Genomic DNA, 12,644 nt, shown 5'->3' with positions numbered 1-12,644 from the left:
AAATTGCTTATTTTATTCCTTTCTCTTTGTCTGCTTGTCTCTATTACCTAATTACTTTGGTTTGTAGATGTGGAGATAAAAACACTCACAAAGCTCCTTGAGGATTCAGGAGGTGTATTTCTCCCATTCATCTTTTTCTCTTTCAGGAGATGATTGAAAGAGTCATTAATGAGTAAGTGCTCAGCGATACAGATCCTAGTCCGATCAAACACACATTGCTGTGTGTTCATATGTTCAAATAGTTGCCTCAGTCCTGTCTTCTTAAAACTAGGCCTTGTGCTTTTACATTTTTTCACTGCTTATGTACTGTTCAGTATTAAAATGTGCCTAAAATCAAGAAAATCCCAATTAAGCATCATTGTCCTGGCTTAAACGAGCCCAAGGGTACACTCCTCTCAGCTTAATGTTACCAGGTTACTATATGAAATCAAATAATGATCTTGTACAGGCCTGTAATGATCAGTTGCCGAAATAAAAGTTTATTAAAAAAGCAAACAGTAAACAGCAAACAAACAGTTTATTAAAAGCAAACAGTAACAATATAGTCAACGAAGATGGTTCTACTACACAAGCTCCCTAACTATGCTTTAGAACATACACAAAAACTTTACTAGTATGGTAACTTTGTTTTTTTGTTAATGTGGAAGATCTATGATAATATGCAATGTTTACATATTATTGCTTAAATGCAGTGAAACCATGGGCTGCAGGTATTTTTATTTGTTTTTACTTATAAAATAAAGTGAATTTTGAATAGTATTGCTCCAAATTCGCTGGTTTGCAAATTCATAGAGATATTTGATTGCTGTCCTCTTCAGAAACACACTCCATGGCAACCATCTGTTTATGCTAAGAGGTCTCATTCAGCAAGGAATTGTACTCCTGTAAAGTCTATTAAAGTGGGACAAACACAGCTTTCAGTTATGATTTGTATAATTTGACTGCTGAGCTCTTAAAGTATGAGCTTAACAGCAAACCAAACAAACTGAATCATTACACCTTCTAACAGTGCCATCAACAGTGGTAAACTAAATGCATCATTTATTAATAAATGAGTCATCTATGCTCATTCATCAATAACTAATTAAAATGGTAAATAAATTGTTTTTTTGCTGCATGATTAGATGATGATTCATGTCCTCAGCAAGTGTGTGAAATTCAATTAATGTATTCAGTGTTTGGCAAAAAACATAGAATTAATTAAATGTATTATAGCTTTAAGAATCACTTAACCTATCACACAAAGGACTACAATTATTAATGATAATATGTCAGAATGACACATGGACAGGATGAGACTTGTCTCAGCTACATTTGGATCCATTCATTTTATTTGAAATCTCTAATTGTAAAAAGACAACACTTCAAATTCATCAAACATCCACATGCTGAAGAGGAAGAAAAAGGCTGACATCCATCGAATTTCACAAACCTGGACTGTCTAAATCTGTTGAGATAATTATGACGTGTAAATTAGGTATAAAAGCATTCCTTACATCTAAACAACATGTTTGCTTTAACCATGTCAATCACAGGTGTTTCACAGAATGTTCAGGAGCTGGAAGGCCAGATGGATTCCCTCATTAAAGGAGAGAAAACTTCATCCACTGACAGCCATCTGGACGACATTAGTAATTTCTTAAGTCCTGGATTTACTAGAGAACATATTGAACACTTTTATTTATGCTTCACAAAGCATCTAGTAGGAAAGGTGGGAGCAGAGTCAAGGGTAACAAAATCAATAAGGAACAGTAAGGATGGAACTCAGAAGGACTGTGAAATTGAAAAGTCTTTCAAGATGGTGAGTTATTAGTCTTTTAACAGCTTAAAAGACGAATAACTCACCATCTTGAAATGTAGTCACATAATGTTAGATATAAGGGCAATTTGTACTTCCACTCTATGCAGAGCAGACAGTTCTCTCACTGTGTCCCGAGTAATTCAAACTCTCTTCCCCTTTTTTCTCTGTGTTCTTACCATCTTAGCATTTTTCTCGTGTCCTTCTCCTTTTCAAGAGCTTGTTCTTGAAAAAACACGCAAGGCAAGGCACAACTTAACTCTTCCCTGCATGTTGTAGATTTTCCACTATGCTGAATATTCTACCTGCTTCATCGTGCTGTTTGGCATAACAGTGTTGAAGACTTGAGCTGTAAGTAAAAAAAAAATAGCTTCAGCTGATACCAAGCATACATCCCCAATTATCCTCTAATCCCTGTGCCTTCAAGACAGAAACCTCAGTCTGTGACACCTTTCAAATTCTATAGAATAGTTTTTCCTGTTGTCTTCACATAAGCACGAGGAATTTGAAAAGGTCCTTTGTTGGACTGAAGGATTGTCTGAATTGAGCTTGTTGTACAAAAAACAGACTGGTGGAATAGAAAGTGTGTCTGTTTATATAAAATATGGTAAAGAAAAGAGCTGAGGCAGAGTATCTGAATAATTAATATCTTCAGATCCACATATGCACCGTGATGTAAGCCATGGGGAGACAGAGCCCAAAGAAAAGTCATCTCATGGATTTCAAAACCTTTTCTTAGAGACTTAATGGATTTTTAAGTACGCTTTCAAGATTTTAGAGCACGTTGGATTTGGAAATCATTTAAGGGCAGGAATGCTCTGACGCTGGGGCGGTGAGGCACAGAGGGGATATGTAGCAACACACTTTCCAGTTATGTATGCCTCAGAGCAAACGGGACTGTCCTCCCATAAATAACAAGCAAATAGATGGTTTGTAAAAGCAGGTCATTACAGCCCATACTGTTCAGTAAAATCTTTCTACATCAGCCTCAGTGGAAACAACATGTTAACTATCAAGTGAAGTTGCGCAGAAATGATGGGATGGGAACAAAGGCAGAAATCTTATGATGGTGTTAAATGATGCCTGTGTAGGGTTAGAGTCAGGACAGATGGATCTACATGGTACAGGTGTAAATGTGTAAATGTAAAAATAATTGTACTAATAAAAGACCATAAGGGTATTCAGGTAAACTTAGTCTGCCAGACTGAACAGAAGATGAATAATTTAAAGTACTTGGTGTATGTTGAACACTAGCTTGTAGAAATTGAAAAATGCATGTTATAAAAAAAAATTATTCCTCGTGGTTATGGTCAGAACCTGGAAATGCTTACAAAGCAAATTTTGCTGTATTAAACAATCAGCATCCCAGCAGTGGAGTGAATCATGTAACCAATTATTATGACCGAAACAAGAATGTTTTTTATTAACTAATTAGCCTTAATGCTTCAAACCTTTGATCAAACCTTTATTTTGCTGGTCTCTGTAGGGCATGAAACCAAAAGTCTTTACAGGGATGATTATGGTGGATGCAGTATACTGTTCCTAGAGGAAACAAAAACAATTTTTTACCCATCAATTTCCAAGATAACCATGCTTTGACTTTGACTGGCTATAGTTTGCAGATTAATCAGAGCCTGCAGCCAATAATAAGCATGAACACTGAAGCAAACTCAAAGCCACAATAAAAGCAAGTAGTCTGCTCTCCAGCCAAGAGCCACATCCCTGTGGCCTTGTACCTTAATTGTACTGCTTGACCTTCCTTAATTTTCTTTTTGCAGCCAGGTCAAGAGGGCAACAATTTAATAAAGCTCCAGAATGGCTGAAATGTTGAAGATAAAATAAGATGAAGAAACATATAAGAGGCCAGTGCTGATGAGAAGGGGGCTGCGTGAAGTGCAGGTGAATCCTACAGCAGTTGTGGACTGATGGAGTCTAAGCAGTGAGAGCAGGTGTGGAGGTGTGGTGCAGCTGCAAGACTGGAACTGTGTTGAGGTGTCAAGGGCTTTATTCAGAGAAGCATCTGAGGTAACTGACGAAACAGACTTCTGGTGTACAGGCTCACTTGACATTAATCTCAGCTTATTAGTAAGATAGAGACAGTAAAATTTTCCTCTGAAAAAACATACATTCAACAAAAGCAAGTCTTATTAGAGTCAAATTAAGTAACTGAAACATAACAGATAACACTTAATGTGCTATGATTTCCTATTTTGGAGACACTTTGAAGAGCCTTTTCAAGGTCAGACTCTGTGATTTGGATTCTGATTTATATGAGTATGTTAAATATCTCCAAATATCCAGGCTATAAAAACAACAGTGTCATAAATATTACAGTTATTTCTGCAGTAATTACAGTATTGCTGTTTTATGGCACTAAAGGAAGCCAGTTTTGTTGGCCAAAGAGCTAGTTTGGCCGCTGCATGTACGCACACACACACATCAAGTGATGTCACATGACATTGTGTTATAACTAAAAGTGTGAAATAATAAGATGTTGCTTTTTATGACTACTGTATAATTATTCCAAGCGGCTCCATCCTTATAACTAAAACATTCCTAACATAGTTTAATTGGGCTTCAGGGCCTGTCTTATAGCACTTTATAGAAGCTAACAAGCTTTGAATGTACCATTCCCAGTGTAGCACGTTTCAAACATGGGGCTACTTTCTCTGTCCTGTTCCACATTCTGAGATCAACACAAAGGACACACGATGACTTTTTACTAATCCGACTCCAAGCCCTAAACTCAGTGTACTCTCTTTTAGCTCTGGACTGTGCCATGTGCTGCTTATTCATGTCATCAGTGTTTCTGTGCAAGCAGCATCTCAAAAAAGCACAGGAGAGACCATGTCGCCTGTGTGTACTTCTTTCATTTTTAATGGTCCAGTTGGGCAAAGGTCTGGGAAACTGCAAACATGACTAGAACCTGAGGACGGTGAAAACATACGACAACACGACTGGAACCTGACGATGGTGAAAGCATACGACAGGGAGGGGGAGAAGAAGAGTGACGCCTCTATTTTCTTTATACAAAATTCAGGTGTAGGCAGCAGAGGCAAGAGGAGCAGATAGTTTCTGTGTTCTGTGGATTCAAACAGATGGAGTCTGATCAAATAAATACCAGCAATTCCTCTGGGTTAGTAATTAACTTGCACCTGGGAGCTGGTTGAATCCCTTTAAAACGTCATTGAAGTACCGCTGACGTCAGCTCATTTTGTCTGTGGTGAATTAAAGGACCTTGTAAGTTTGCTTGTACTGGAGTGTACTTCTGTACTTCTTCTGTTATTTCCCTTCGCTGTTGACTACACCAGAGGTAAAATCCGAGAATTCACTGCACTTACACGTATCAGGTGACAATGAGAGCGTCTGCTCGATGTGCTGCTGCACTGACACTGCTGCTGCTCACACAGCTTTACATACACCTTTTCTCCAACCAAGCTGACACCTCCACAATCCCTCTGAAGTTGATTATTGTCACTCCCCAAATTGCAGCCTATGATATACATTTATATCATACATTTATATAATAAATAAACTTGATACATGGCACAGACTTGATAAAGTCTGTGCATTGGAGTTGATAGACTAAACTGCATAAAAAGGAAATCTTTTTATTTGTGTCCAGTAGGTCTCTAATGGGTTTTTTTGTTTTTTGCCTGCCAAGCACCTGAAAGCTTTATTTTTATCTAACAGTGCATTCTTCTTCTTCCTGCCTATACTGTATAACAAAGCGCTATTTTCTTCCAGAATTTGAATTGTTGCCAAAATTCCTGCTGCCGATTAACTCCCTAATATTGTGCGATCATCACCCCTGCTGTGAGTCGGCAGCTGCTGCTGCTCAGCTTCAAAAGATGCAAAGCTATGAGTGTGAACATTATAGGGCAGGACATGGCTGTGTAACAAATCAATCATTTGATGAGCCATTTTATTTCAGTTTGCAGGCATGAGGTGCTCATGGCCAGTCTCTCTGATGGTTAGGATTTGTTGCCCCAGAGTAAGCACTTCAGTGTCTTGCCATGGAGATGATGGATGTAGCGTGAAACAAGAGCGGGAATGACTTTCAACGGGTTATTACCGATGTTTGAGCTACAGACAGAGAGTTTCCGAGAAGGATTTCAGCTTCCTCCACTCACTGTCATGAAAGCGAGAGCATGAGTTCAACAGTACAAGAAGTGGTGACCTCCACGCACCAAAGTCAGCAATTTTTTAAAATGTATGAGCAGCTTGATGTACTGCCAGTTGCACACTTTTCTTTCTCTATCTCTCTCTCTCTGCACAGACAAAAATCACATTTGATCCAATTTGATAACAGAACTGGGTCATGATTTGAGAAATGTTCCTCACACTACAGCAGGGACACACACAACACACACACACACACACACACACACACACACACACACACACACACACACACAGACAAACAGCTCTCTTTGCCAGTTCAGTGTATGGCTTGCCAGCAGCTCCTCCGTTGCCAATTAATTTTATTGGGAGTTAATCATATTATTTATGGTCATTAAGGCTTTTCAGGCTCTGCACTGTCAACTCACATGAAAGATTTCAGTGTACCTGGATGATGTGTGAGGGAGACACTTTCTGTTTGAATTTAAAAGCTAATAAATTTAAGTGTAGAGGTGCACTTTAGGTATAAGGTTAAAGAAAACAAACTGTCGAGCTAAATTTGTTTGTTTTTTTTCAAATAGATGACAAGACAAAAGTAGGTGGATTGAAAAATACAAATTTCCTTTGTAGCATTTTATATTTCTATTGAAAGGCACTGTTTGTAATTAACATGACATTTAGTCCCCCCTTCAGATGCAGATTAGCAAGCTTCCCAGTCTCCTCATCAACATTCCTAATTCTATCAGCCTGACATTTGTGTTTTGTGTTAATTAGCACGTTGCCAACATCCTTAAGTAAATTGGTGAACATCAATAAAAAACATACACCTCTACATTTTAGTATGCCTAGCATCAAGCACAAAGCTCTGCCTTTCCTCACAGAGATGCTATAGATTCATACTTTTCAATATTACATGATTTTATAATCTGGTTATGCCATTTTTCATTCACCAATTGCTTTGCAAGTAAATAAATAACTATCCTTTAAAAGTTACCTTGATGTCACTCTGTTCAGTGGGTTGAGCACTGCTGAACCCCAGACAGTGACGCCATGTGACAATAAAATGATGACCAGTGACAGCATCTTTGTTTAAAAAATGCATGGAAATTGTAGGACAGAGATGAAGAAGCAACTCCAATTACTGTAGTGACCATCACCATTAAACCCACAGTGGAGTGTTGATGAAAATATGTATTGTTATAAATCAAAAAACCCAGAGGTAAATGATGCTGTTCTTTGGGTCGAACTACAACACTAACGTGCTGCTTACACTTTAAAGCGTTTAAAGCGGTAATACCCAAAAATGCTTTCACATCCTTGAAGACGATTGCCTATTAGTGGCTTATAAGCATTGATTTATCAATGTGTTTACTATAAGGTTGCATTAAAAACTGATGGAAACCAGCTCAAACTGAACACATCGCTTTTTAAGATACATACTAAGATAATTTTCTATAAGGAGTTAACATTTTGATCCTCTCTACCAGCCAATCAACATCAGGAGCAGATCAAAGCCACTGTGCACAAAACTCAGTAGTGGGACACATGTGGCCTCTGTATACACTGACCCACAGTCCCCGTTGTGAAGAAAACCCTGCAAAACGATGCAGAAACGCATCGAACAAAATGCAGTCGTGTTTCGATCTGTTATTCGGGGTTTTTCACTGTGATGTGTGTATAACGTCAAACCTGCCTGGTGTGTAGAAAGGCCTGCAGGTCAGCGACAGTTTGACCACGTTGCAGTGAAAGTTAGATTCAATAATTATTGTAATACGTAAAATGCGCATAGTACGGTCTTTTTACGGCCAATTTCGGTATGTATATAATAATTCTACTGTGTGATGACAACAAGTATTTAACAATTTAAATTAAACGTCAACGTCGTCGTAAATTCAGGGATGTAAACAACGTTACTGCTAAAACACAGTAATCTGACAGGTTAGTTAAATAAAAGCTGAAAAGTGTTACTTCACCTGCTCATAAAAATCCTGACAGCATCGATTGGATCTTCGATTGTGACCGGATTTAACGTCTGATTTACAAGACGTGACTTTCCAAACATGGAAACAAAATGGACGACAAAGATTCCACGGTTGCTAAGTTTGTCTCCAGGTGAATCATTTCAATCAAGTCATAATAAAGTCTTAAATAAAGCAGCTCTGACAGACAAGGCGCCATTTTGCAAGAGATTTCTTCCTTCATGGCGAGAAGTAAACACTCCCAGAAACTCATCAAAATGAGAAAATCGACTTCCATCATGGTAAGAAAAAGTGGCAAAGTACAAGTACTTTGTTGCTGCACATAAGTTGATTTTTTCACATATATGTAACTTTACTTAAGTTAGCTAATTGCACTTACTACATCTACTACACCACTACATCTAAGAGCAAATATCTATACTTTCTACTCACTTTTTCCATTTCCTCCGTCCGTGGTCTTATTTAAACGACTGAATAAATGCTACGAAATGCTAACAAAAGTGTATATACCTACAATAGGAAATATGTAATGTATGATATCATAATAACAGTTGATTCTTAATTACAATACACCAAAATTCATGAAACCCTTTATCTGCAAAACAGTGGTTTGCAATAATTTAAGTCAAATTGCATGAATATGCATTAAAACATACCCCCAGCTGACACGATCAGGGCCTTAGGGTGGTCCTGCTCTGATACCTGATCTTGAGACCATTTCCTGTATCAAAATCTACTTTAAAGACCTGCATTATTTTCAATTTTCTAACCTGAACAGTATGTTCCTTACTGAATCAGGATAGTGCTCTGAGAGCAGCTAACATTTAACAATAAAACCACTAAAAATAACTAGTCTCAGAAAACTGGGCACACTGTGAAAAATGGCTGCGATTAGAGGAGGAAAGTCAGACAAAAGTCACTGTTTGACAGACACATTTATGATAAATCCAGTCAATTTCCAGAAAAGGCTTTCATTTTCTGCAGGAAATTGTTAAAATATTAATGCACAGTATTCACTACAGATGCTGGATTTACTGTCCTAACCTCATTGTGTGTTGTTTATGCATTGTTGCAGACCAACGACCTTCAGGACCATGAGACTTGTGCAGGACGGAGAACCTCTGCACGCCTAGCAGCGAGTGGAAGGAAGCCTGGAGCGTGCAGATGGTGTCCGTGCTGCAGGGACCATCAGGTTAGAAAAAGACAAATAACTAGTAAATATAACTGCTTTAAAAAGGGACACTTTACATTTGGACATTATACTGTGAATAATATACTTTTTATAGTATCTCTCTAGCTCTATAGTAATAGAGCTTTTTTTTCATTTCATGTTCACAATTATTGTCCTATATTGAATCTTTCATTCATCTGACAAATAAGATGTTTTTCTTCTAAAATATAAAAAATAAATAATTCAGAACCTGTAAAAAGTTTACTGAAGCCTGAAGTCCTCTCATGTGTTTCTGACCTCCACCAGGTGCTGAATTTCCAACTAAAGCACCACCAGGCTGCTTTTACTGCCAACTTAAGCTGCAAGAGAAAGCTAGACATCTCTGAGACCTGTCCTAACGACCACCCAGAGGAGCTGATTGAGGACATCACTGCTCACTCCAACAACTCACATGCTGACCTGCCAGTCCTCTCCACAGACGCCCCCAGCTCCCAGGCCTCCACTGCTCCACTGCAGCATGACGACAGTCCTCTGAAGACCCACGACTGCTTATTGGAGGAGTATCAGCACATCTACCATGAAGTGGTGGATGATATGCTGAGGTACGTTTGTGGGAAACATCACCACTCCTCCAATGAGATCATTTCCACATTTTAATTAATTAATGACATGTGTCATCGTGATTTCATTTGTTTCTTCTGCGCCTCACAGGTACCAGAGTGGTCAGTGTCGTCCCTACAGTCTGGAGCTGGGACGCCGTATCAAGCAGAAGCTGTGGGAGAGACTGAACCGTCCCCTCATGACCACTTCAGTGAGAGAGGACGGTCGTGTGGATGTTGACATGTCCTACGGGGTAGGAGTCTATCCTCCCCTTTATGACATTGATGTTTCATGCGAACCAGAGCCTCAGCAACCGAAGAACAAAAGAGTAAAAAAGTGAAGTGAGCCACAGAACATCCACCAACAGGCTGTAGCTCTGTTGGTGAGGCTACGTGTCGAAGTGTCCTTGGGATACTGAACCCCCGAGTTCCTCCTGGGGGGTCAGGAGGAGCACCTTGCATTCCAGCCACCGCCATTGGTCTGTGAGCGTGTGTATGAATGAAAAGCAACAAGTGACTATTTACCACCACCTCCATCGAAAACCTGCCTGCTGCATTTAACATCTGCCTGCAGCACCACCTCCATCCTCCTAAAGCATCCACCTGCTGCAATTAAAATCCATCAGCAGCACTACCTCCAACCCCCATCTACAGCCTGCCTGCTGCGTTGGTGGGAGAGCTTTACAACCCAATCATGTTATCTTCGCACTTTATTTTTATGAATCCGCCCCTAACTTTTGTTCCTCACACTTCAGCAGGGACACACGCTTTTTTAGGAGATGGGTGCTCTTATGTTTCTCTTCAGTCACTTTTAAACTTTTTATTTTATTGGACTTTTTATGACTTTTTTTACCCCCATGTAAGTCAATCAGAGACACTTGCAACTTTCCTTCAGACTGATCAGTCTGAGAGCTGTGTCCAAACACTTCAACTGACAGTTTTGCACCGTCAAGATACACGGTGGAGACACACAGACTTGCACATGTGCGCACGTGCACAAACACACACACACACACACAGAAAAGTACACTGGTACAAAGAAACACATTCACTCACTCAATGTAATAAAGAAATGTAGGTTTCCAAACTGCCATTTCTGTCTGAGTGATTAAATGTGTTGGTTATAGTAACTTCTGCTCCCCCCACTGAGGCCGTTTATCAGGTCGGCCATTTTCTCCTCCTGACACAAAAGGTCAGCATTTGTTATTACACGTGTGCAGTCACTAAGAGGAAGTTAATGCAACACTCAGCTATACATAGTGGTTATGATGTAATACTGGCCCACAGGAGGCAGGCTTTTAAAATAAAAGCCTTTTTTTCATGTCAAGATATTAGCTTTTAAATGATTTTATGGGGATGTCTACATACAGTAAAAGGCCCAGGTTCTAACAGGAGCTCACACTCATGACCTATAGGAAACAGAATTTCCAAATTAAAGCCGTTTTGATCCTTTTTCCCGATTGTTTTGCATTTAAATACTAAAATGAGTTTGTGGTGAAGTCTACGGTTCTAACATAAGGACATATTTTTAATTTACAGGATGTACACTTTCAAAATATATATTTTTTTAAATTACATCATTTAAATTGTGAAATGAGTTTGTAATGAATTCTAGCTACAGCAAAAGGTACAGCTTGTAACAGAAACACGAATCACTGATTTAAATGAAACACACTTAAATAAAAGCATTCTATTACCATTTTATTGTTTGGCTCCACGTTTGCAGGTTGAAGCGTGCAAACTTCTCAGCTATTGTCAGCTTCTGACCAATCGGTGTCTACTGGGCAGCTTAACAGCTCTCCCACGTAATTTCCTCGGAAATTGTCTTTTCTAGTTTCTTTTAGTAACTTTTTACAGTTTCCTGTAACTTAATGTGATGAGATACGTTTTTCTCAGTTTATATCTCTTATATTTTACATCATTACATTTAGATAGTAGCAGGTTTATCTGTGCATCTCCAACCAGTCCCCGAGTCAACAGCTAAACTCCAGTAACTTGCTTGATGTGTCCACTAAAGAATCACTAGAATATAACCAATAACCACATGTAAGAGTCTTTTAATCATTTTCAGGATAGTAAGAATATTTTGCTTGCATCTGTTCATATTAATCAATTACCAGTAGCAGTCAATACAATGGAGAGTCGCCACGTTAACCTGTACAAGTTGATTATCTGGTTGATAATTCTGCAGCCTCACTACATACAATACCCAATAGTGTTACCCTTCTGAAAAAGAAGGCAGTCAACAAAAAGAGGCGACCTCCATGGTATAGTTCACAAACTTGCAACTTAAAGCAGGCAACTCAAAAGTTAGAAAGAAAGTCATATATAAAAGGCCTCATAGTACCATATCATGCCAGTGGACCACTTCAATCTCAGAATGCAGGCCTACTTGTGGTTCCCAGAAAAATTGGAGGCAGGGTCTTCAGCTATCAAGCTCCTCTCCTGTGGAACCAGCTCACAGTTTTAATTTGGGAAGCAGAAACCCTCTGTACTTTTAAGTCCAGGCCTTCTTCCTCTTTGATAAAGCTTATAGTTAGTTATAATCATGCTGTCTAATCAAGCTTAGACTGCTGGGGGACCCAGCCCCCCGATGCACTGAGCTCCTTTCCTCCTCTTGTCTCTCTCTCCTCTCCTCTCACCCCACATTTGTCACCACTGTATGACATTAACGTTGTGTCTTCTTTTTCCCGTAGTTGTCTTTCTCTGTCTTTGTCTCTCAAACTACATTATCTGAAAAGCAGGACTGAACATCATAAAAAGAACTCATGCATGTCACACATGTATGACAGTTAGTATTATGAAGTATCAGTATGGCATAAGTATCAACTCTCCAAAACTCGAATAAAAATTAAGTTGTAACATATCTGTCAACATCAGCAAGTATTGGGATGTAGAGAGAGTTCAGTCATGAACTAATTAGTCTAAAAACATGTCTGTAATAATTAGTCTGTAAGCATGTCTTCAATTGTATT

The sequence above is a fragment of the Channa argus genome, chromosome 20 (genome assembly GCF_033026475.1).
Source record: "Channa argus isolate prfri chromosome 20, Channa argus male v1.0, whole genome shotgun sequence".
Taxonomy (NCBI): domain Eukaryota; kingdom Metazoa; phylum Chordata; class Actinopteri; order Anabantiformes; family Channidae; genus Channa; species Channa argus.
This window is presented reverse-complemented; position numbering follows the sequence as displayed.